Here is a 22284-nt window from a genome sequence, read left to right on the forward strand (position 1 = left end):
GGAACACATGTGAAGACAGTACGCCTTCTACGTGGCACTTGAAAAATACGTACAATAGCCCAAAAGTCATTGCAGGGACATGCTCAGAAATGGCACAAAAGATAGAGAGGGACACAACACAAAGCGGCCTAGACGGGCGGAGGGAGCGAGGCCTTCCTGCCAACACACTGAGCCTTCACATGCTGGGAACGGAGGCGTTTGCTCGTGCGCTGACCCCCAGTCCCACCGCCCTGAGGCCTTCAGGCAGAATGCATTTTGGGAATGCTCAAGGGAAATGTCTGCCTCCTGGTCTGCCGGGCCCACAACCCTGCATCCACCAGGGTAGGGGTCTGACCTGGCCTCGTTGCTAACAGCCACCTAACTCCTCTCTTTGCCTCTAGCTCATCTACGACATGGCCAGAATCGTCTTCTCCAAACATAGACAGGGTATCTGTTTAGGAAGACCTTGACACTCCCTGGAATTCAGGGGCCCGGGAAAGCTGCCGCCTCCTACTTCCTGCCTTTGGGCCCTTGACGCCAGCTGGCTGTTCCCCAGACATCACTTCTGTGCCCCCGTGAGAATGAGCGGCTCCAGCAGCACGACTCTTCTCTGGTGAGCCTGGAAGGATGAGAGAAACTTCCAGTGTGCCTTGGAGTTATTTGTTTACATGCTTCTCTCTGCTTTGGGCTATAGGCCCTTGACATCTATAGATACTAATATTATGATAATAATACCAGACACTTATCAAGCAATTATTAAACTTTGCGTGAAGCATCTCATTTAATCCTTAAAGATAGGTAATATTAGCCTCTTTTTTTTAAAATAAAATTTTTTTTTTTTTTTTTTTAACAGAGAAGGGGCCTGAGGGAGGCCCATGCAGCAGCAGGAGCAGAGCCGGCAGGGATCCCAGGTACCTTGAGTTCAAGGCCTTGTTCTTGACCCTCAAGCTTCGGCCGGTCCCTGGAACTGCTGATGCGCCAGCGTCTCCAGTCACATCCTGTGCCTGGTCAACGTCTGCAGACTGAGGCAGCAGGCGGATGAGACAACAAGGGGGCGTGAAGCAGCAAACTGCTCTGGAAAGGCGAGTCTGGGGACTGCGCTGGGAAGGAAGCTTCAGGAAATGAGTTTGCTCCGTCTGCCTCTGCACGAACTGGCTGACCTTGGAGGAAGTAGCACCCAGCAGGGGAGCCCCAGGGGGGCTGGGGAGACCCTCTCTCCCACTAAAAATACCTCCCTCAGCTGCTTGATGGTGCCTGAAATTGTACCTTTATGGCCTAATTCCTTTCGCTTAGGCTGCTATTCCCCTGTTAAAATGCAAATACTCCTGGGAGAGGCAAGTTATTAAACTTTATTAGTCTTTTATATCTCGTGGTGAATTTATTGATCAGACCCTTTTCCTTAGAAATGGCTGGGTTAAGGGAGAAAGACGGAGACCATATAAACGTCCCCAGCTCCAGGGAATGAGGTCACCTGGAAGGCAAGAGGTGGGGGAGCAGGGGTTTAGGGAAGAAAACTGAGCGCTGAGAACCCAGAGGCAAACACCTCCCCTGGTGTCCACTGGGCAGGGCCCCAGGGGCCCCGGAGCCTGCGGTTTTCAGCCATGGGCTGAGGACCACAGGCCCCGACATCAGAGGACCCAGTTACTGGGGCGGGACGGGGCTCTAACTTGTCATAGCTGCCTTCCTGGCTTCTGCCCTGTGCGAGAGCAGTATCACTGGCAGCCCCATAACACTGCCGACAGCTTCTGCAGGTGCGCTGCAGCCGGCCTCGCTGATCTCTTCCTGCACCGTGCGTGCTCCTGGAGGCCCCTCCCACCCTTCCAAGTCCTGAGCTTCTCTCCTGGGTATGTGATGCTGCTGCTTGCGGCACTTCTCGGGCCCCTTCGGCCCGGAGGTGATGCCTCGGCTTCACTCTCTATCCTGTGCAGACCCTTCTCTGAAATCCTCCTGCGCCACCACCCACTGCCTGGACTGCAGTCAAAATGGATCGTGAGAGAGGTCCGTTCTTAAGGATATGCCAGGGTTTCGAGAACAACATTATTTTATGTGCTCTCAAAACACTTTGTTCTGCCCTCAGATTTATGGGATGGCCTTTATTACTTCAATAAAACATTTAAAACAAAAACGAGAGTGGAGGCTGAGGTTTGCAGCCTCCTTTCTCTGGATCCAGCCCACACAGAAATACGCCCTCACTTCCCACACTTCCTCTCCTCAAAGACCCCAGCAGCTGTGGTCTCCTATGCGGTTCTGACGCTCAGGAATTAGGTAAGGCGGTACATCAGACTGTATCTTTTTTCAACATATAGTGTTTGTCCACCTGATGGAAAATAAGCTTATATTCCACCACATGGAGTACATTTTTCTGCTGTTCAGTGATTTATTGCAGTTCAATGATTCAATGATTCATACGCCTTGCTTTTGAAATTGAAATAGCACACAATAACACTTTAAATGGAAAAGAATGTGGTGGTTATACTTAGTAGTTGCAATGAGACAGAAGTTGCGATGAAGGTTGGTGAACTTTACTGGGGGACACTCCTGTGCTCTGAACCAGCTCCGGGCCTAATAAGCCGTGTAGCCTTGTGCTTCTGGCGTTCTTTGAGCCATTTATTCAACCATTATTTATTGAACGTCTCCTATATTAGACATCATGCCAATCCAAAAAGAGAGGCAGGTGGATTAAATGGATCTTCCCAGTCTAAGAGTCTGCGGAATAGCCAATTTTAGTTGGCATTAGAAACCTTGGCTGTTTGCTAAGACTAAGAATGATGGGCAAGGATTTTCCTCTCACTTCTCCAAGATCGAGTGAATTTTCCCAATGAGGTCATAAGAACCTCAAGCGGGTGGCCAGTGGCAAACCTTGCCCTCCTCACTGCACAGCATCGGAGTGCCGGGGGCTCTGGGCTCTTCCTGACTCGCCTGATAGAGTCAAATACATCTTACTTCCTTCCCAGTGGATTTTATTTTCTTGCTCTGAAGGCAGATGGTTCTGTCTTGGGTATTGGTCGTCAGGAACACTGTGAAAAACCCAGGGGGCACCACTCCAAGTGCATTTCGATCGACCGCTTCGTCTCCCCCTTTACTGCCGCTTCATCCTCACGAGGTTTGGAGTCCCCGCCCCAGCAGGCGCTGCGCCAGGCTTCAGGCCCATAGCCCCGGTCCTTGAGAAGCTCACAGCCCGAGTGGTGGTGTGGGAATCCTGGGTGACGGCTGGTGGAGTGTGAGGAGGAGCGCTCTATAACTTGACTGGATGCAAGAAGGCTTCTCCTTAGGGGCAGTGCTCGAGTTGACTCCTAAAAAATAAGTGAGTTATGCAGGCAGACGAGATGTGGAATGGTGCTCTAGGCTGACGGAATAGCGTGGTCAAAGCCCTGAAGTAGGAGCATGTGAAGTGTTCAGAGAAGCCGTTTGGAATGAGGCAAGGTACAGGGGATGGAACATCCCCCGGGGATGGAGAACCCTGGCTGGGATGGCCTCCAGGGACCTTGGAGTGGCCACTGAATATCTCAAGCATGGCAGTGTGCGATCCGCCCTTTCTTCTCCCTAAATGCTCTGCTGTCAACGAGACCCCACGTACCAGAGCTAGCTCTTCAAATCTTGTGCCTCCTCTGTCCCATTCCTTCATGGGAATTCTGACCTCTTGCTTCCTTTATTGCCTTTCAAGAGGAGAACTCACTAACGCAACCTGCTAATAGTTTGATGAATAACCTTTCCTTTTAGCAGAACAAACATAAAATCAAAAGGAACTAAACTGAATAGTAGACTTTCAGACACTGAGATATTTTCGGGAAGAAGGTTTTCTTTAGGAAGGGGGCCGCTCCCCACCACACCACTCTACTGGAGAGCGCAGGCAGGCCGGCAGCAGGGCCATGCCCCACCACGTGCCTGCTCTGATTCAGGACGATGGTGCCGTGGGCCTGCCGTGCCATGCAGCTGAGCCTCCAGGCCTTTGGCATGTCGCCTCTGCAGGACCAACTGCGCTCTCTCATTATTCAGCCACTGTGCCTCTCTTTACTAGAAGCTCTCATCACTTACAGCGACTGCCAGCTCAAAGAATGGCAACTGAGGGGCCCAAGGAGACAAGAGGGCCATTCAAATGCCAGGGGAGTTTTGAAATATGGCAACAGGCATCTTTTGGGTTGAACCTTGTGTCAGGCTCTAAGGGGATTTAGAGGAAAAGCATGTTTCAGCTCTTCTGAGAAATGTTTAGAGTTCCTTGAGAAAAGTGTCCAATAGAAGAAACAAGGTAAACACCATACTATAGTAGAGGGTGTGAGGATGGACTTTGTATGGATCCAACTCTTAGCGTCACAGATGTTGACGGGGGCAAGGGCGGGGCTGGGCTGGGCTGGGGAGGTCGCCCTGGGGGCATCGGCCTTAAACTGGGTTTGAAGCAGTGCCAGTTTTTTCTCTGTTCATGTTTGTGTGCATCTCTGTCAGTCCTGCACCGACTGCTTCCTGCTCTCACTTCTTCGCCTCCTTTGGGCTGGAGTCTTAGCTGCCACAGTGGCTGTCATGGTGCTAAAGGGACACCGGCTTTGGAATCAGATAGACCTAGCTTTGTGTGACCTCGGGCAAATTACTAGATCCTCTGACTTCAGTCTCCTTTTCTAGAAAATGGGAGTAACAAAATATTGACGTTATTTACCTCATGTAAAGATGTGAAAGAAGTAAATATATTTTAAAAAATAACATTCAGGCTGCTGAGAGCTCTCACTAAAAATGTTGGCTTCCATCACTGCGGCTCCAGCCCGCCTGCTGGAAGGAGCCGAGGCTGGGGTGCCACAGTGAGGCCTTTCTCCTGGGCTGTGGGGATCTGCCTGCCAAGACCGTCTCTGCCAAGCTCAGAGGCTCCCCTGGGACCTGCTTCCTCTGCCCCTCTGGGTTCCCACTCTCCACAGCCACCATAGCCCTGTCTGCCGCTGATGCTGGCCAAAACCTCATTCTCCTCTGCCCCTCAAACACCATGAAAATGACATCAATATCAAAGAACTGACACAGCCACAGCTGTGGTCTCCATTCCCATTTGGAGGCAAAAACCTTCACATGTGCAACTCCCATATTTCCAGGCTCTCAGAAGCCCAGTCCCTGTGAAACAGCGAGAGTACCAGTTGTCGTCATCCCTACTGCACGAAATGAAGCTAACTTTTTGAAAAGTTGCTTGCCAAGTACATTATCTCTGTTGTTCATCCCCAAAAGCTTTGAGGCAAGGGTCATTAACCCTACTTTTACAGATGAAAAATGGATACCGTGAAAGATTAAGTGTCTTTCCCAAGTTCATGTTGAAAACAGCGGAGCCGAGGGACTCCCTCTCTGATCCGCCAGTGGGACGCCCATTATTGCTTCCTGCTCTGTCTGATTTGCAGCTCCGGAAACTCACTCCCTCACATCCAATCCTCCTGCGAGAGGTGGACTGCTCTAAGCAGACACACAGGTAAACAGGTAGATGACCATTTTATCCTCCCTGCACGTGCATAAGCCCTTGCAGATGCATCATTACACTGGCCACTGTCCCCTGTGCCCACCCACAGATGGCTGTGAGGGAAAATGTGCCCAGACACTGAGCTTTACTTAATGTTTTTGGGCAGGAAAGGTGTGAGGGGAGATTCTGCCACTTAAGATTGCAGCAAACCGGTTGTTCCAGCAGCTCTTCCAGACTCCTGGCTGCCCTTTGACTCTGTCTTGGGCTGCCCACTTAGGAAATCACCTTATCATGCCTCTTTGTGATTGTATTTGCCCAAGGAGTGAGCTCAAAGGTCCTTTTAAATTAAAAGGTTTTAAAAAGACCTCTCTGAGTGGGGAGTAGGGCAGGGGAGCCCTGAAGGGGGTGTCAGGCATCTAGGTTGCAGGCTGCTAGTTCCACTCTTTAGCTGGAGATACAGGTCACAGTCAGTCAGCAACTGCGAAGGACTCAGCTAATCTTACAGAGAAGGTCAAAATCCAGTGTGACGCCTGACTTCCGAAACATGGGTAGAGGGCCTCTCTGAGACGGGATGCTGGGGATGCTAACACTTTACCCTCATTTCCAGCCTCAACAAATGTCGTGGCACCCTGTAATCAATCTCCAGACTCAGGAGACGTGCTCTCGGTGCGTTATCCTCAAGGAGATGGAAAAGGCTGATATTCTCCCACAATTTCTATGAATGTAGAATGCAGGATGAGACAGAATAGCAGGGTCTTAACCACGACTGAGAAGTCAGAAGAGGCACTGTGATAGATTGGATTGTTGGCCCCAGTTCTCCACCCTTCCCAGGAACCACACCCTTGCCATGGTCTCTTCACGGACAGAGGTATTTCCTTACCCTTTAACTTTGGGCTCAGTCATGGGGTCAAAGAGATGTTAATAGACGTGATGATAGCAGGGTCTTTGAAATGTCCTTGAGCAGTGGGGCCTGCCTTCTGCCATCTCCTTAAGATAAACATGCCCTGCCAGCCAAAGAATTGCAGGAGGAGGGTGAGAGACACGTGGAGCAGAGCCGCCTAGGCCCACCCCACTGAAGGGAGGCCGCCCCGGGGAGCCCACAAGCTCACGAATGAGAGAAACACTTATTGTTATTGACCACTGATACTTTGTGGTTGGTTTTTACAGCCTAATTGTGGCAATAACAACCTAGTCAAAGAACCTCTTTGTGTGGTTACAAAATCCTCTTTCCACAGGTTTCTCCCTGAGTCACACAGTTTTTATAGGCGTCTACTACATGCAGCGCAATGTAAGGCCCTGTGAAGACACACGGAAAGTAAAAGACACAAGCCCTGCCTTCAGAGAGATCAGTGTCCACCTAGGGAGGTAAAGCAAACACCACTGTTTAACCTCGCAGCTCACTGTAGCGAAATCGTGGAAATTACAACAGGAAGGACCACATCAGCTCCCAGCTGATCGCGCCAGGGGTTTACACCTCTACCCACCTTCTGTGTCTTCGTGTGTGTGCAGACGTGCTGACTCTGAGAGCTGTATTGAATAATAAGACACGTAGATGTTTGCCGTAGATTCTCACAGCCGCACACACGTGTGTAGACCATGCAGAGTGACTGGAAGGAGGGAAAGTGTAGCTCATGGCTAGCCTTGACTTTTGATTGCAGGTCTGACGTTTTAAAGATGAGGCACCTGAAACAGATGTTAATCAGGGTCGTGGTCATGCCACGATTGAAGGAGCTGGGGCTGGTGTGGCTCCAAAGGCCACGTTCTTTCTTGTCCACTCTCTGGCCACCCCTCCTCTGTCAAGAGGGCGTGTGGCCTGGCCGCAGTGTCTCAGCTTTGGAGAGAGCTGGGCCTGGTGCTCATGCTTTGTCTATCACTTACTGGCTGAGTGACTCGGGACGTGGTGTCTAATCTCTCTTATGTTTCCACTTTCACACTTTTAAAATGGGGATAATAGGTGCTGGCCCTGTGGCCAAGTGGTTAAGTTCGCGCGCTCCGCTGCAGGCGACCCAGTGTTTCGTTGGTTCGAATCCTGGGCGTGGACACGGCACTGCTCATCAAAACACGCTGCGGCAGCGTCCCACATGCCACAACTAGAAGGGCCCACAACAAAGAATATACAACTATGTAGTGGGGGGCTCTGGAGAGAAATAGGAAAAAAAAATCTTTAAAATGGGGATAATAATTTCCACCTCTGAGAGGTGTCAGAGGGTTAGAGATGTTTTGTCTGCTATAGGCTAAATTGTGTCCTCCCCCCAAATTCGTGTGTTGAAATCTTAACCCCCAGTACCTCAGAATGGGACTATTTAGCAATAAACCGTTTAAAGAGATGATTAAGTTAAAATGAGGTCAGTTGGGTGGGCCCTAATCCAAACGACTGGTGCATTTATAAGAAGATGACGAAACTGGACACACACACACAGAAAGCAGACCATGTGAGGACACAGGGAGAAAGCGGCTATCCACAAGCCCAGGACAGAGGCCTCAGGAGAAACCAGTCCTGCAGCACCTGGATCTCAGGCCTCCAGCCTCCAGGACCGTGAGACAATCACTGTCTGCTGTGTGAGCCGCCGTCGGGGGGTGCTTTGTTACAGCAGCACTAGCTCACTAATGCAGGGTCTAACTCCTGGCAGGGAGTGGACACCCAGGCAAGAGCGACCCTGAGCTACCTCCTCTCCTCCCATCGTCCCCTCCCCCTACTTCTCATTATTGCTTTTTCTTGTTCTCCTTCCCTCTTCTCTCACCCCTCTCCCCTTCCTATCATTTCTCCCCCTCATTCCTTTGCTTCACTCAAAATACATAGATCTCCAGGCTCTCAGCATGAGGCAGGAGGCCAGGGTGTAGGGAAGCAACCTAAGTGCCGTCCTGGGCAGCACAATGACGTTCCAGTCAATGACGGACTGCACACCAGACGGTGGTCTCAGACCATTAGTAATAGGTAGGACCGCATGCCAGACGGTGTCCTCAGAGGACTAGTACCAGGTAGGACCACATACCTGATGGTGGTCTCTTAGGAGTAGTACCAGGTAGGACTGCATACATGATGGTGGTCTCATAGGAGTAGTACCAGGTAGGACTGCATACATGATGGTGGTCTCAGAGGACTAGTGCCAGGTAGGACTGCACACATGATGGTGGTCCCATAACATTAGTACCATCAAGCCTAGGCATGTTGTTGGCTGTGCCATCTAGGTCTGTGTAAGCACAGTCTGTGATGTTCGTAATGACAAAATCAACTAGAACGCATTTCCCAGAATGTGCCCCTGTCATTAAATGATGCATGACTGTAGAATTTATGTCATATAAAAGGGAAAGCAAAGACTCTGTGTGTTTTCCTGGACTGGCCAGAGTCACGGAAGAGTAACGATGGGGTGAAACCTTGAGCTGCTCCTGAGAGGAACACCTCTTTGAGGGTTATGGAGCTTAACTGAATTGGATATTGTGAGAATAGGAGCTTGAGACTTTGTGATAGGTCATAATTGCCTTTTACTTACCTAGAAAAACAAGAAACTAATATGTAGGAAGATGCCTTGTCCTACTTCATCCTACAGTTTTAGGGCTGGATCCCTGTTCTGGAAGGGCCTTCTGGCCTATGGTCCCTGTTATCTAAATCCATGCACCCAAAGACAGGGTGGGACCAGAGGTGGCCCAGCATGCCAGTGGGAGTGCTACCTGGGCCAATCCTGTCACTCTTCCCAAGGATAGTTAGAGTCGTCTTTGGCAATAGGCTTCCCTTCCAGAAAGGACACTTTCCTCATCCAGAAAAATGAGTGTAATCAGCCTGGCTGGCAAAGTTATTTTGAGAGTTCCTGGATGAGAGGCTGTGTGTCAACCCAGGGCATTGCTGTTTTCCTTTCTGGGGTGGGCCGGGGAGGAGAGACATGGGAAAGCAAAGCAAGAATGTCTCCTTGGCAGCTGGGCCCCAAGTCTCTCAGTCACATGCTGATGTTGCAAAACTGCTCACAAACAGAGCACTCACGGAAATGGGTAGGGGAGCTGAGGACCAGGCAGGCAGGCTCAGGAGAGAAGGATGCACGCAGTAAGTGGGAGGTTAGAAGGTCAGATGGGAAAGCACTCACACCAAGGGGAAAGGTCTGGTTGAGTGGCCCTCTGCATCGCTGGTGCTTGGCTTCTTCTTCGTCTTTGAGGTGGGCACTTGGACCTGCCTGCATTTCTGCAACATGGACTGCAGAATTTCCAGAATTCCTTATTAACAAGTGTAGGGGAAGACCAGGTCAGAGGTCAGGAGAAGGGACACCAAGACGAGAATGAGAGAGTCAGAATGGAGATGAGGATAAGGGAGGAGATGAGAACAGGAAGGAAGGAGGGAAGAAAGGGAAGGAGAGAGGTGCAGGAAGGGAGTTCTCTTTCCAGAATGAGATCCCAGCCTGGGATCAGCAAAGGGCAGCTTCCCTAACAAGATTTTGTTGCCTTCCAGATGACTTTAAGCAGAGGGTAATAGCAGCCTTCCACATGTGCTGGGCTATCACCTCCAACAGCAGGACGAGGATTACCCTGCAAGGCACAGCTGACTTCTCTAGGTAATATGCAGTCCAGAAGCTTGTTAAGAAAAAAGCAAATGCAGCCGCTGAGAAGCTGGTTATGTCTCTGCACAGGGCTGGCAAGAAATCTGGGCCCTGGTCCTTTCTTTTTTCTTTTTTCCTGACAATAGAAGAATAACTTTGAAATGGGAAGAATCCTAATGAGGTCCAAAGAGCTCCCTTTTCTGGCTCTCGTTCCTCAAGATGGAGCGCTAATGCCGCAGACTTGTACAGACCGTGTTAGGATGAAGCCGCCAGTGTCAGCTGCTTAACATGCAGAATGAAGGAACCATAAAGTCAAGTGCCTGTAACTTGGAATGTGAGCGATACAGGAGGGAAACAGCCTGAACAGAAGGCGGCCTGAGCGTCTCATTACGGGTGAAGGGCAGGCACTCCATCTGGCACCACAGCCACGAGCATCCACCATGTGGGTGCAGGTGCATGTGTGAAAGGGGACACCTTCATGGACATTCATATGTACACACACAAGCACACACACATACACGTGTACACACACATGCACACACTTGCCATCACAGGTGATACCCAACAAGAGAATCATAGCTCTAGCCATCATGGAACTATAAAAGGTGAGCCACAGGGCTGCACTGACTCAGGAACTTCCTTCCCCTGGGGAAATTCACCTTCTCAGGACCGAGAAGAATAGCTGAGAAGAACTGTAGAATTACCTGTTCACTTCACCTGTTCACATACAAGAACAGTCAAAGTTATAGTGTTAACCTTTGGCAACCCCAAACCTTCAAATACTGTCCTCCCTCTGGTGGTGATCATTCCAATGAAAGTGCTGTGCCAGCTTCTGGCTGGTTGTTGCTGGCTCTGGTGCATGAGCACCACCTGTTACAACCATCGTTATTGCTCTCACTGGTGGAGGGAAACTAATCTTCCCATGCTGGTTTGCCTTCTCATCAGAGAGATTGGTTTTCCGTTCTCCAACATCTCCTGTTTCTCTGGAGAAATCGGGGCTGCGCCCTCCTGGGCAGGGAACGGAGGACACCACAGCGAGGCATAGCACAGCATCCCTAGTCTGTAGCTGAGGAAAAGCACAGGTGCACTGGCCCTGGGGTTTGAGAAAGGCTGGATTCCAGAGACCTGGGTTCCATCCATCAGTTACAAACTTTCAGGGTCAGAAATAATCTTCAACAAATACAACTCATGGTGGCTTGTGCTGACATGCCAGTGTCCCCTCAGTGAGTGTGCAGTATGTTTCAAATTCTCCTCATCATTCTCCCTCCAGGATTCTCTAGAAGGAAAGCCACTAAGATAACCCTGGTGACCTCCAGGGCAAACATTGGAAAGACGATCTCTCTGGGTGAGGACAACAAGACAGCTAGATATTCAGTTTTGTCTCTGACAGCTGAATCTGACCTTCTTAGAGTGTCTCATTGATTACGTTGTGACATTACTTTGACCTCAGCTGGGGGTGGGGAGGATGGGGTCATTACTTCTAGCATACGTTTGGACTAACCATGACCCAACCCATAATACTTTATTGCACAGTTGCAACCAGGCTAAAATATTTATACAAGACTTTGCCAAAGGGTATAGGAAAACAGAAGATGAAGACAAAAGCAATCTGGATTCAGACAGTCTGCTTGATAAGAGATGGCCCAATGCCATGAGCCAGTCCCGCCTCATTCCACAAGAACCTGGAAAGGCAACAACGGCTCCCCAGGGAATTCCCACCTTTGACTCCGCTGCTTTCCCTTCTCCTGCTTCTGTTTCAGATGAGGAGACCCAAGAATACAGCCCTCTTAGTTTTGGGGGCTGTTTCCCCACGTCCCACCTACACATACAACTCAGGCTGGAAGGAGCTCCAGGGCTCGTGCCGTAGAGTGGTGTGCACACTGGATGCTCGGAATCGCCTGAGCGGTTTGTTATAAATGCAGATTCCTAACCACAGCCGCAGGCATTTTGATTCCACACATCCTGGAAAGATGCTGGGAATGTGTATTTTTAACAAGCCCTTAGGTGATGTGCTCTCTAGACATTTCAAAGAAAAGGAAACTAAGGCCCTAGATTGTTCAAGGTTACACAGACGTTTAGCAAGAGTTTTTGTTAGTGTTTCTCCTCCTCCTGCAACCTTGTGCCCTGATCAACAGACCTCAGCAGAAGCCAAGGGAGAAACAAGAAGCCTCAGATTCTAAGGAAAAATTTATGTTTGACTTTCTACTGAAGAGCTCATTTCCAGGTTCTGAAAAGAAATAGAGTCCCTGACGTGAGAGAGAACCTGCTGGTGCTCCCATTTAGAAGGGGTGTGCCCACATTCACTTAACGTTTGTTACTCAGACCCACGGGAACCATAGCTATATCAAAGTTTTTCAGCGAGCCGTCCTCTACTGCCAAGGGTTTAGGAACCCAGACTTTGTGGGAGTCATAGAAAGGACAGAACGCAGGACTGGTTTTAAAGAAGCTGAGTTCTGAGCCCGGGTCTCTCTCATTTTTTTTTAGGAAGATTAGCCCTGAGCTAACATCTGCTGCCAATCCTCCTCTTTTTGCTGAGTAAGATTGGCCCTGAGTTAACATCTGTGCCCATCTTCCTCTATTTTTTATATGTAGGATGCCTGCCACAGCATGGCTTGACAAGCGGTGCATAGATCCGCACCTGGGATCCGAACCGGCGAACCCTGGGCCACCAAAGCGGAACATGTGAACTTAACCGCTGCGCTACTGGGCCAGTCCCCTGGGTCTCTTTCATTCTTCTAACTAGCTAGGTGACTTGGGGAAAATTATTTCCCCTTTCCAAGCCCCAACTTTCTCTCAGAAGCTCTAAGATCCCTTTGCATGTTTGTAACTCTCTTGAGAAAGCAGGACACCAAACTTTGAGCAATGTGCTTATATTGAAATTGGGGCAAATGACAGAGAAATCATGAGAATGAAGGTGCAGTTTCTTTCCTCAACACTTCACCAAAACTTAATGTCATGTCACCCTTGGAAGCCCCACCCAGTCCCCTCACCTAGCTGTGACAAAGTCACAGTTCAGAGACTGTAATGAATTACCAATCTACCTGTCTCTAACCCAGGTGGCCTGTCTCCTGCTTCCTCCAGTCCATGCACAGTGAACGTTAGGGGCTTCACACAGGACAGAGAGGGACAGGGGAAAGTTCGCCCATGCTGGTCATTAACAGGGCTGTGGCTTGACAGTGCAGGCAAACATGCAACCTCCGTTTCTAGACATTGTCTATTCACAAAGATATAGAACAAGGAAGGGGGTGCCTCGAACCCCCTCTCTACTGGTAAAAGCCAACGCAGCTTTCTTTTCTGCTGTACACATTTCCTCTCTCTAAGCCTCAGCTAAGTCCATTTGTCGCTGGGAGTAAACTTCCAAACCTAGGTAGTGCAGGGGCAAAGAGAGGGTTCAGGAGGACAGGGACATGCATGATGCTGTGGAAGTCCATGGCTGACTTTCCAACTGAGAGCCACACTGGGCATGGGACCATTTAGAATAATAGAATGAAATCTGGCGGGGGCTCAGAAGTCATCAGGGGCTCCCACTTCCCGTTTACAGAGGGCGTGTCTGAGGCCCAGAAGGGTGAGTTGCTACTCAGCGCTACATCACTAAAACTCACCCTCTCTTCTTCCAAAGTCTATTCCAATTCTCTTTCTCTCTTCCTAGCCCACCTCTTCTCTCTTCCGTGAACTCAGGGAACACATTTCACGACACGAGTGCCGCATGGCATTCATTACAGGCTGCTTTGTTCCTGTCCATCTTGTCCCTCTGGGTAGACTCTCAACAAGACAGAGACTGTACTCCTGTGTGTCCTCTGTATACAAGGCTTTACACAGAGTAGGTGTCCAGCAAGGACACATTAGCTTGAAGTGGGCAGTGGTGACCATGGCTCAGCAAAGAAGGAAAAATGCTGCTGCAAGTATGTGGGGCGTCGGGAGGAACATGCCTCTGTATTATCTCTTTAAAAGAACATGGCATGCTTGTCTCCTGCCAGCCACCTTGAATGTCACCTTATCCCCTAATTCTACTGCACAGGCCATTCATCAGCTCTCATCCACCCTTCCGTCTCTCACCACATCTGGGCCCTGAGCCTTGCCTTCTGCTCTTCACACTGTCAAAGTGCTTTCCTCCTGCAGAATAGAACCCTGATGTTTTTCTGGCTCCCCCGTCCTCCGTCCTTGGCAGATTCTCCTGCATGGTCTGGCCCTCCCTGAGCCTTTCCACACTATTCTAATCCTACCCACCTCTCTGTTGTCCTCTCATCCCAAATGCAGTCTCTCTGACAAGACGGAACATTGAGATTGCATAAAGGTTCTAGGGTAAGGGAGGCCTGGCCATAAGAAGAGGGTGGTGGAAGCAGTCATTGCCAAACAGATCCAGGAGGATCTGACTGGGACCCCCTGGAACGATGGCCTCTCCAGCTCCAAGCTCAATGTCTCCCTCCTAGGCATCTTTATAAACAGACTAGTTCTTCATTTAGCCTTGGCGTTTGTCAAAATTTCCTAATTTGTTTCTCTCTCCTCACACCCCTTCACATGACCCCTCACCTTTACACACATACTCCCCAACACTTTTTCTCTTAAAAATATAAATCACAGGTACAGGTGACGATTCATGGGGGAGGAGAGTAAAAATTATTATTCCCTAAAGATCCTGGCTATATTTCCCATGACTCATCCCTATACTGCTAAGAAGACAGCCTCAAAGCTGTGTTGACTAGGAGATTCCGTTTTATTTATCACTCTGTAGTGGATTCTTTATTACTGCTAAATTCTACCTATAGTTCAGCATAAAAGAATTCAAGTCTCTTTTTCTTTAAAACAGCCCCCACTCTCACCACCATCCAGGCAGCTCAAAAAGAGATTCTGAGAGTTGGTTCTGGCCCAATGACCCTCCGAACATGCATGCTCACTGCATAGCTCATATGTAGAAGTAGTCAAAGGCCAAGGCCAGCTGTCACCGAGAGATGTATCTAAGCAACTTTGGTGTTAAGCAACAGATGGGAACTCAAAGTGTCCTAGTCCACTCCAGTCAGAGCAGGCTGCTCAGGACGTGGCCTGGGCTAGAGGAGAGACTTGATTTCGGTGGGGGAGGGGCCAGCAGAGGAGAGGAGAGAAAAGGAGAGGAGACGGGAGGAGAGGGAAGGAGGGGAAAGGAGAAGAGAGCAGATAGGGACAGGAGAATGGAAGAGGAGTAGAAAGGGGAGGAAGATGGTGAAAGACGAATAGACAGAAGAAGATGGTTGGGTTCAAACACATGGAATCCGGTTCTGATAGTCATTAAGGCTAACGTTTAGAGAACAGCCTGAAGTTTTCTCAGAGTAAATGGTCACAGTTAAGATTTTTGAAACTTTTTTGAACATGCTATTTGGTTGGTGAATGCATCTCCCAGGGTGTCAAAATATTCCCTCTCGAGAACCTTGGTGACCAGGATCATCCACGGGCCAGAAATTAGTACCACCTCACTTCCTGGCTTTCTCTTATAGAACTGAAGGGCAGGCATGCACTGGGGGATTAATTTCTGAGAGGAGCTGCCAGGCATGGAGATGTGGATGGAATAGTGCAAAAAAAAAAAAAAAAAAAAAAAGGAAGGGGGGAGGGGGAGGGTTGAAGAGGGGGTCAGCTTAACAAAGTCAACTTGATGATTGGGAAGAATTGGGGTCAGCCTTTGGGTCAGTATGAGCTCCCTCCTTGCTTTCTACTTTCCTGCAAGTGTTCTTAGGAAAGAGATCGAGAGCTGTCCATAAATTCCCTCTATGTGCTGAGATACCCTAGTGATCAGATGATCCAGCCAAGCCTGTCTTGGGTCACACAGATCAGGGAAAACAGCTTGACAGCCTGTTATAATTAGTCTGGGAAACTTTCCCAGAAGGGAGAATGGTGCGAGGTATTAGGATGCCAGGCAGCACCTGGTAAATAAACCTCAATCCCAGCATCTCTTCTAACCCCGGCCCCACCTTCCCCGCAGCGCCGCATGCTTTTCTCGTGCACCGTCTGTTCTAGACAAGCCCCTAACCCTCTCCCCACCTCTCTCCCATTGGCCTAGAGCAGTTGCAGCATGGCTGACATCACAGGAGCCACTTATCAACGCTTCCTCACACACACCAGCAGGACAATGAGTTGCCATTTCCGCAGGGTTCTGGAATGGGGTCATTAAGAGCTGTCATTCTCTTTGTCTAAACCAATTTGTCTGTATCACTTTTTGTCGGCCATCAGAATCCCTCAGACTCGTGGAGCGGTGTCTGAGCCCTGAAAATGCTTGGCATATGGCAAGCATGGCACGTGCTTCCGAGCCGTGGCTCATCCTTGATTGAGATCTATCATCACCGGCCAAGCCTCCAAACTCAGCAATTGATGAATCCCAGGCTTTTGTGATTTGCCTCCTCCCCGGGGTGATTCCCAGGCCCAACCTCGCCTGGAAAGTACCAGGTGCGTTTAGTCTGGGGTTGATGAGATGCCTCTTTTTGTTTGGCTTTTAAAAGCCAGACAAGAGGAATATTGGGAACACCAAGCCCATTGTAGTGCCAGATTCTGAAACAGCTAGATGTGTATATGTGTGTGTGTGATAGAAACTACTGAAAGATGGGTTTCCGGGGATTTTACACACACACACACACACACACACACACACATGAATACACTGGCAAGGAACAGACTCGGGGAAAAAAACAAAATTATGTTACCCAAAACTCACACAAGCAATCAGATGAATGTTTCTTTTCTTTCATAGAACCCCTATGTTTCAGCTTAATGGGCATTTTTTTTTGGTCACACAATAACTGAACCCCCTTCATATGTTGGGGGAAGTTCCTATCTCCTGAGGCAGAAACTGCCTGCTATTGTATAATAAATAGCATATAATATAATCACTACCCTAGACTAACTTTTCAAGTTGTGTAGAGATTGCTGTCCTGGCTCCATCAATCAGACACACACACTCACTGTAAACTGGCTACAAAGACGAAAAGGACTGTGTCGAATCTATTTTAGGTAGAGAGTGCTATAACAGCAGGAGCGGTAGCAGCCACATCTGTATCCAAGGGCAACAGTGGCATTTATGACTTGTGTCCAGTTTCTGCGGTAAACCACAAGACAATCTGTGGCCTCTACTGCCCAGAAATGGCAGCAGGGGTGTTTTCCCCTGCTTAGCTCTGTGATGTAATTTGGGGCTGTGTTGCTCACTTTGTAGCCATCAATTCTGGTTCTCTGACCCTCCCAGAGATTTTGTGAGCTGTCCAACTTTCTTTCGATAAATTATGCTTCTGTTAAGCCAATCAAAGTTGGTTTTTGTTGCCTGCAATTAAGAACCATCACTGATGCAAAAATTGGCATGAGAAGTGATCACAGACATCAGAACCATACGAAGATGAAAGGTGGACCTGGAATTAATTATCTAGTATTATTAATTTTGAGGGCAGTAAATATTGAAATTCCATTATAGGACAGCATTCTGACAGAGGCCTACCATGGGAATCTGCTTATCAAATTGTCATCTGTTATCTTCTGTAATAATGTTTCCATTGGAGGAAAAGCTTTGGGGAATCAGGTGGCCAGTTACATGGAACAGTTTGAATGGCAGGGTGACACCAATCCCTGTTGGGTGGGAAAGATTTTTTCAAATAGTACTACAAAATAAAAGAAAGAGAATGAATAGATAAAACTCTTAAATTCTACATGTAAGCTATTGGCTAAAAACCAGGAACTTTCTGTGAGTGTACTAAAAGACTCTGATTTCTTTCATATTTAAGGTTGAGACAACCAAATGCAGGCTTAAAATTTGATCCCGTCAGTACCAAGTATAATATCCATTATGTTCATAGCTTCATTATGTTGCTCAGATGAAAGCTAAGACAGTTACTGGGAAAGAGTGACACTCCAAAACTTGCAAGGGATATATAACAAGATTCAGATAATTCAAAGCACACTGACCCCCAAACCCCGCTAAGCATCATTTAATAGTCACAACAGCCCCCTCTTTTCTTGTTTGATTAGGATGTTCCTGCCTTGACTGAAGATCCTATAATGACCTCACTTGAAAGAATTACCTTGCAAGAGGAAGCTAATTCTTCTAATCGCTCACCCCCACCTTTACTCCTAATCTCAATACCCATAACTTGAGTCTCTTTCCACCATGTCCCAGGGAGTCATGGAGTAAGGGCCACTATGTTGAAAAAGTTTGCTATTTCTCCAAACAGTAAACAATAATTAATGCTACAACCTTGTGGAAATCGCAAAAGTAGTATCATCCTTAAATTTTGAGATATGAAGGGCTGATGTGATGATTGGATAATTGTTCATCAAATATTCACTCCACTCCCTTTCCCCCTGGAAAGGAGCACACCTATAATAGTCACTGAGTCACTACTTCCGGGTTTGGCCATATGACTTGCTTCGGCCAGTGGAATGTGTCTAATGGACTGTGCTTGCACAATTTAGCTTATCACGCTGATTCACCAAGAAGAGGACATGCCCCAGGTAGCTGCTGGCTAAGGGAAAACATGGAGATACGTAAGGGAGACCTGAAACCAATCTGCAGCCTGGAGCTGGGGATCAGAGACTAGAGTCTGGAGGCTAGATCCTAAAGCCTGGAGACCAGCCTCACTGCTGACTTTCAGTCACTCTAAATTTTGGGATAATATATATCCAGCATTATTGTAGTCAATAGTTGACTAATATACATAGTTCTCCCTCTCATATCCCTGCTTAACTCTCTGTTTATCCAGTGTGGAAAACTGTTGGCTCTTGGGTTTTGGAGAATGTGAAAATAGACTATTGTAGGCTCCATCAGGTCATGACCTCAATTGAATCTGCTGTTTCAGATATTTCCATTTTGGAGCAAATCAACACAAATGCTGCATGTGATACGATCCTATCTATCTGGAAAATGTTTTTGTCTCTCTATTTCTATAAGAAAAAATAAAACAAAGTAAAAATGATGACTTTTCTTTAACCTAGCAGGGGTAAAAATATACACGATGGTCCTTACTCAGAGTTACAATAACTCTAGCTCAATATAATAATTTAGTCCAGAGATACCTTGCTCATCTCACCATCCCAGAGAGAATCATTCTAGTCCACTATAATTGATGATATAATGCTGATAGGACTTAGAAAGTTAAAAGCAGTAAGCAGCCAAAAAAGACATGTGTATGTCAGACGGAAGGAAACAAATTCCATGACAATGCTGGGGTATTCCAACTCAGGGACATGTGAAATATCCTCCAAAATGAGGAACAAATTGTTGTCTTTGCTTCCTCTGTCTTTAGGAGAGATGCACAATACTTGGAGTGTCTGTGGATTCTGAAGATAGCATTTACATTATTTGGATATATTGCTCTCGTTCATATATTAGTTGACAATTTTAGATGATCCCTAAGGTTATCAACTTTGAGTGACGGTGTAAGTAGCACTGATACTTGGCTATTATGATCCTGCATATCCAGGATTAAAGTGTCAGAGATACATATGATGCTTTACGGATCCTGAAGCAAGCTTTGAGAGCAAAGTCTCAAGGTTGGGACTGAGGATTTTGGAGCAAAGTCATGTTTCTTCAGCAAGGAACTACTTCCCTTTTCAGGAAACCATTCTTAGCTTGCTAGAGGTAGAGCATGGGACACTAAGTAACATGTGACCTGAGCTGCCCATCATAAATTGGGTATTATCTGATCCATCATACCATATATCCACATATTTCAGTATGCCTACAAGACTCCAACTTCAAGTAAAGGTGACATATAAGAGATCTTAATCAAGTAGTTTCTACATGCACATGTAATTTTCATATACAGCTCTCTTATATTTTCTGTGTACCTATTCCTGTCATACTGTCACTCTTATCTAAACCCACACCTATAGTCTCATGATCAGTTAACTGAAGAGAAAAAACTCTAGTTAGTTTATATATGTCTTCAAAAACTAGTCTCCTCTTGGCCTTAGAGCCCTAATCAGAGATTGGCTCTGACGGGCAATAGAGGAGTGAAATTCTCTGAGCACTTGACTTCACAGCTGGAGGACGAGGAGTGATGCTAATAGGAGAAAGCCCGAAGTGCATAGTGTCAAGGATTCAAGAATTCTGGCAACTTGCAATATTCAAGTAATATTCTGTGACTAGTCAGATTCATACAGGTATAGAGACAAAATGTCCTACATTTTCCTCAAAAATACTCATTGTCCCCATATTACAGCTGAAGTTTTAGCTAGTGATTCATGCATCACAGATGGTCTTGCCAAAAGTAGCATCAAATTTGGCTGTGTTTAAAAAAAATGGATTTCTATTTTTTGGAGGGGATATATGGTTATGCTAGTTATTGCACAGAGGAAAAACGATTGCCACTCTAATAGAAAGACCCTTCATTCTGCAAGCCATATATCTCATATTCTGTGGACAGGCTTGTCTTAATTTTTGGATTTGTCCATACAATTGCTGTAAATAAAGGAAACCACCAAGCTATATGATTTAATTCAATTCAACAAATATTTGAGATTAAATCTATTCACGTCCTCAGGGAACTTAGGATTTTGGCTGGGAAGCAAGACAACAATTAGTATACAAAATCTTGTGTACAATTAAGAAAAATAGAGAATAGTGTAGAATATAGCTAATAGGCCACATATGCATAAGCACATACATATGTGTACTAAATCTTATATACGCGCATGCATGTGTGCATCCATAAACTCTCATCCAGAAAGGATTTAAGGGTTTATGGCTTCACAAATATATACACAAAGATAAAATAAAATATTCAAATGAGGAAAGTGGGAAAAAGGAAAAATCAAAATAGCAAAGATAAGATGTCACAAGTTCTTAGTATACATGGTATATGTTTTAGATTTAGTAAAAGGAGAAACAAATTTGTCTCTAATCTACAGCACCCAACTCAAGAGAGAAAATGAAGAAAAATTGCTATCATTTTTAAGGATGGATGTAAGAATAGGCCAGAGGAATAGAAACTAATATTTATTCAGCAACTATCCCATTTAATCCCAAAATAAATCCTATGCAAAAAGTGTCGGTTCCTATTTTAGAGAGCAGGAAACTGAGTGTCCAACATGTTTAAGAAATATTTTAAACTCTTCTCAGCTATTAAGCAAAAACCTAAGTCTCCAACGCCAGACACCCCTGTGTGCGTCACATCGTGCCCCCCCGCCTGACAGCGTTCCCCTCCCCCCCCCCCCCCGCGTCACAGTGTGACCCCCCTGCCTGGCAGTGTGCTCCCCGTGTCACAGCGTGCCCCCCCCCCGCCTGACAGCGTCCCCCCCCCCGCGTCACAGCGTGGCCCCCGCGTCACAGCGTGCCCCCCCCCGCCTGACAGCGTCCCCCCCCCGCATCACAGCGTGACCCCCCTGCGTGGCAGTGTGCTCCCCGAGTCACAGCATGCCCCCCGCGTCACAGCGTGCCCCCCCGCCTCACAGTGTACCCCCCCCCGCGTCACAGCGTGACCCCCCCCCCCCGCGTCACAGCGTGGCCCCCGCGTCACAGTGTGCCCCCCCAACCTTGGCTAAGCAGAGACAGGAGAGACCCCTCTGTTTCTCCTGGCGGGTCCTTTCCAATAGCAGAGCCTGGTTACACAGGGAAGCGCCATCCAGTTGACCCCGCGCTCTAAAGCATTTCCGCTTCCGCTGCTCCAGTTACTCCTTCTCAGAGAACGTGCAGCCGTTGGATGGAGGGAAGGAAAGAAAACAAATTATAGAACCCAGGGAATTTCTACAGAAAGCTCAAGGCAAGCAAATAAAAAATGATAAATGCTCAAGAAGGAGGGGTGTAAATTGTATTTTTCTCTTCCAAAGGTATTATACAGAGAACGTCTCCCCAATTTTCTGGTGATTACTAGCCTCCCTGGCAGTGAGTTACCGTATATTAATGAATTTTATTTACTGCTGCTGGCAGAATGACTATTACAGTAAATCAGGCAATTAACAGCTTCCCATATTACACTCAGGAGAGAGGTAACAAGATGCCAAACAGATTAACTCTCTGCCTCATGTCTCCTCCAGCGCGTCTCCGTTCAGGGTTGTGGCCCCGGTGCCGCCGCCCGCTGGGGTCTGGTCAGGATGGGTGGCGTGCTCAGATCTTCCAGGGCCGGCGCTTGGGGCTGACAGCTGCGGGGAGAGGGCCTCGTCAGGAGTTGCTGACCTAGCTCTGCGCTCAAGCGTTGAGGAGAAGAAACGTGCAGTTACGGTTTGCAACAGGAGATGGAGAATCATCTTGACCGGTCTTGTTAGCTTTGTTTCAAACGTCGGCTCGTGTCATCACCTACGTCTTATGTTCGGCAGGAGGGCCTTCCCGCTTCTGCTCATTCCAATTGCTAACAGAAGTTGGGCTATCCAGAACCTTTTGTTGTATTTCTTAAAAGTTGAAGAACAACCAGGTCCTGC

General features: G+C 47.7%; 2 long non-coding RNA genes across 2 annotated transcripts; one reads left to right on the forward strand and one right to left on the reverse strand.

Moving 5' to 3' along the window:
• Positions 1-2060: 2060 nt before the first annotated feature.
• On the reverse strand, positions 2061-21510 carry LOC138920043 (uncharacterized). Its single transcript, XR_011430658.1, has 3 exons — positions 21403-21510; positions 6886-7084; positions 2061-3272 (listed from the first exon to the last, which is right to left on the reverse strand). It is a non-coding gene; the product is annotated as an uncharacterized lncRNA (long non-coding RNA).
• Positions 16085-18842, forward strand: LOC138920041 (uncharacterized). Its single transcript, XR_011430651.1, has 2 exons — positions 16085-16335; positions 17899-18842. It is a non-coding gene; the product is annotated as an uncharacterized lncRNA (long non-coding RNA).
• Positions 21511-22284: the final 774 nt, after the last annotated feature.

Source organism: Equus caballus, chromosome 2, assembly GCF_041296265.1.
Source record: "Equus caballus isolate H_3958 breed thoroughbred chromosome 2, TB-T2T, whole genome shotgun sequence".
Classification (NCBI taxonomy): domain Eukaryota; kingdom Metazoa; phylum Chordata; class Mammalia; order Perissodactyla; family Equidae; genus Equus; species Equus caballus.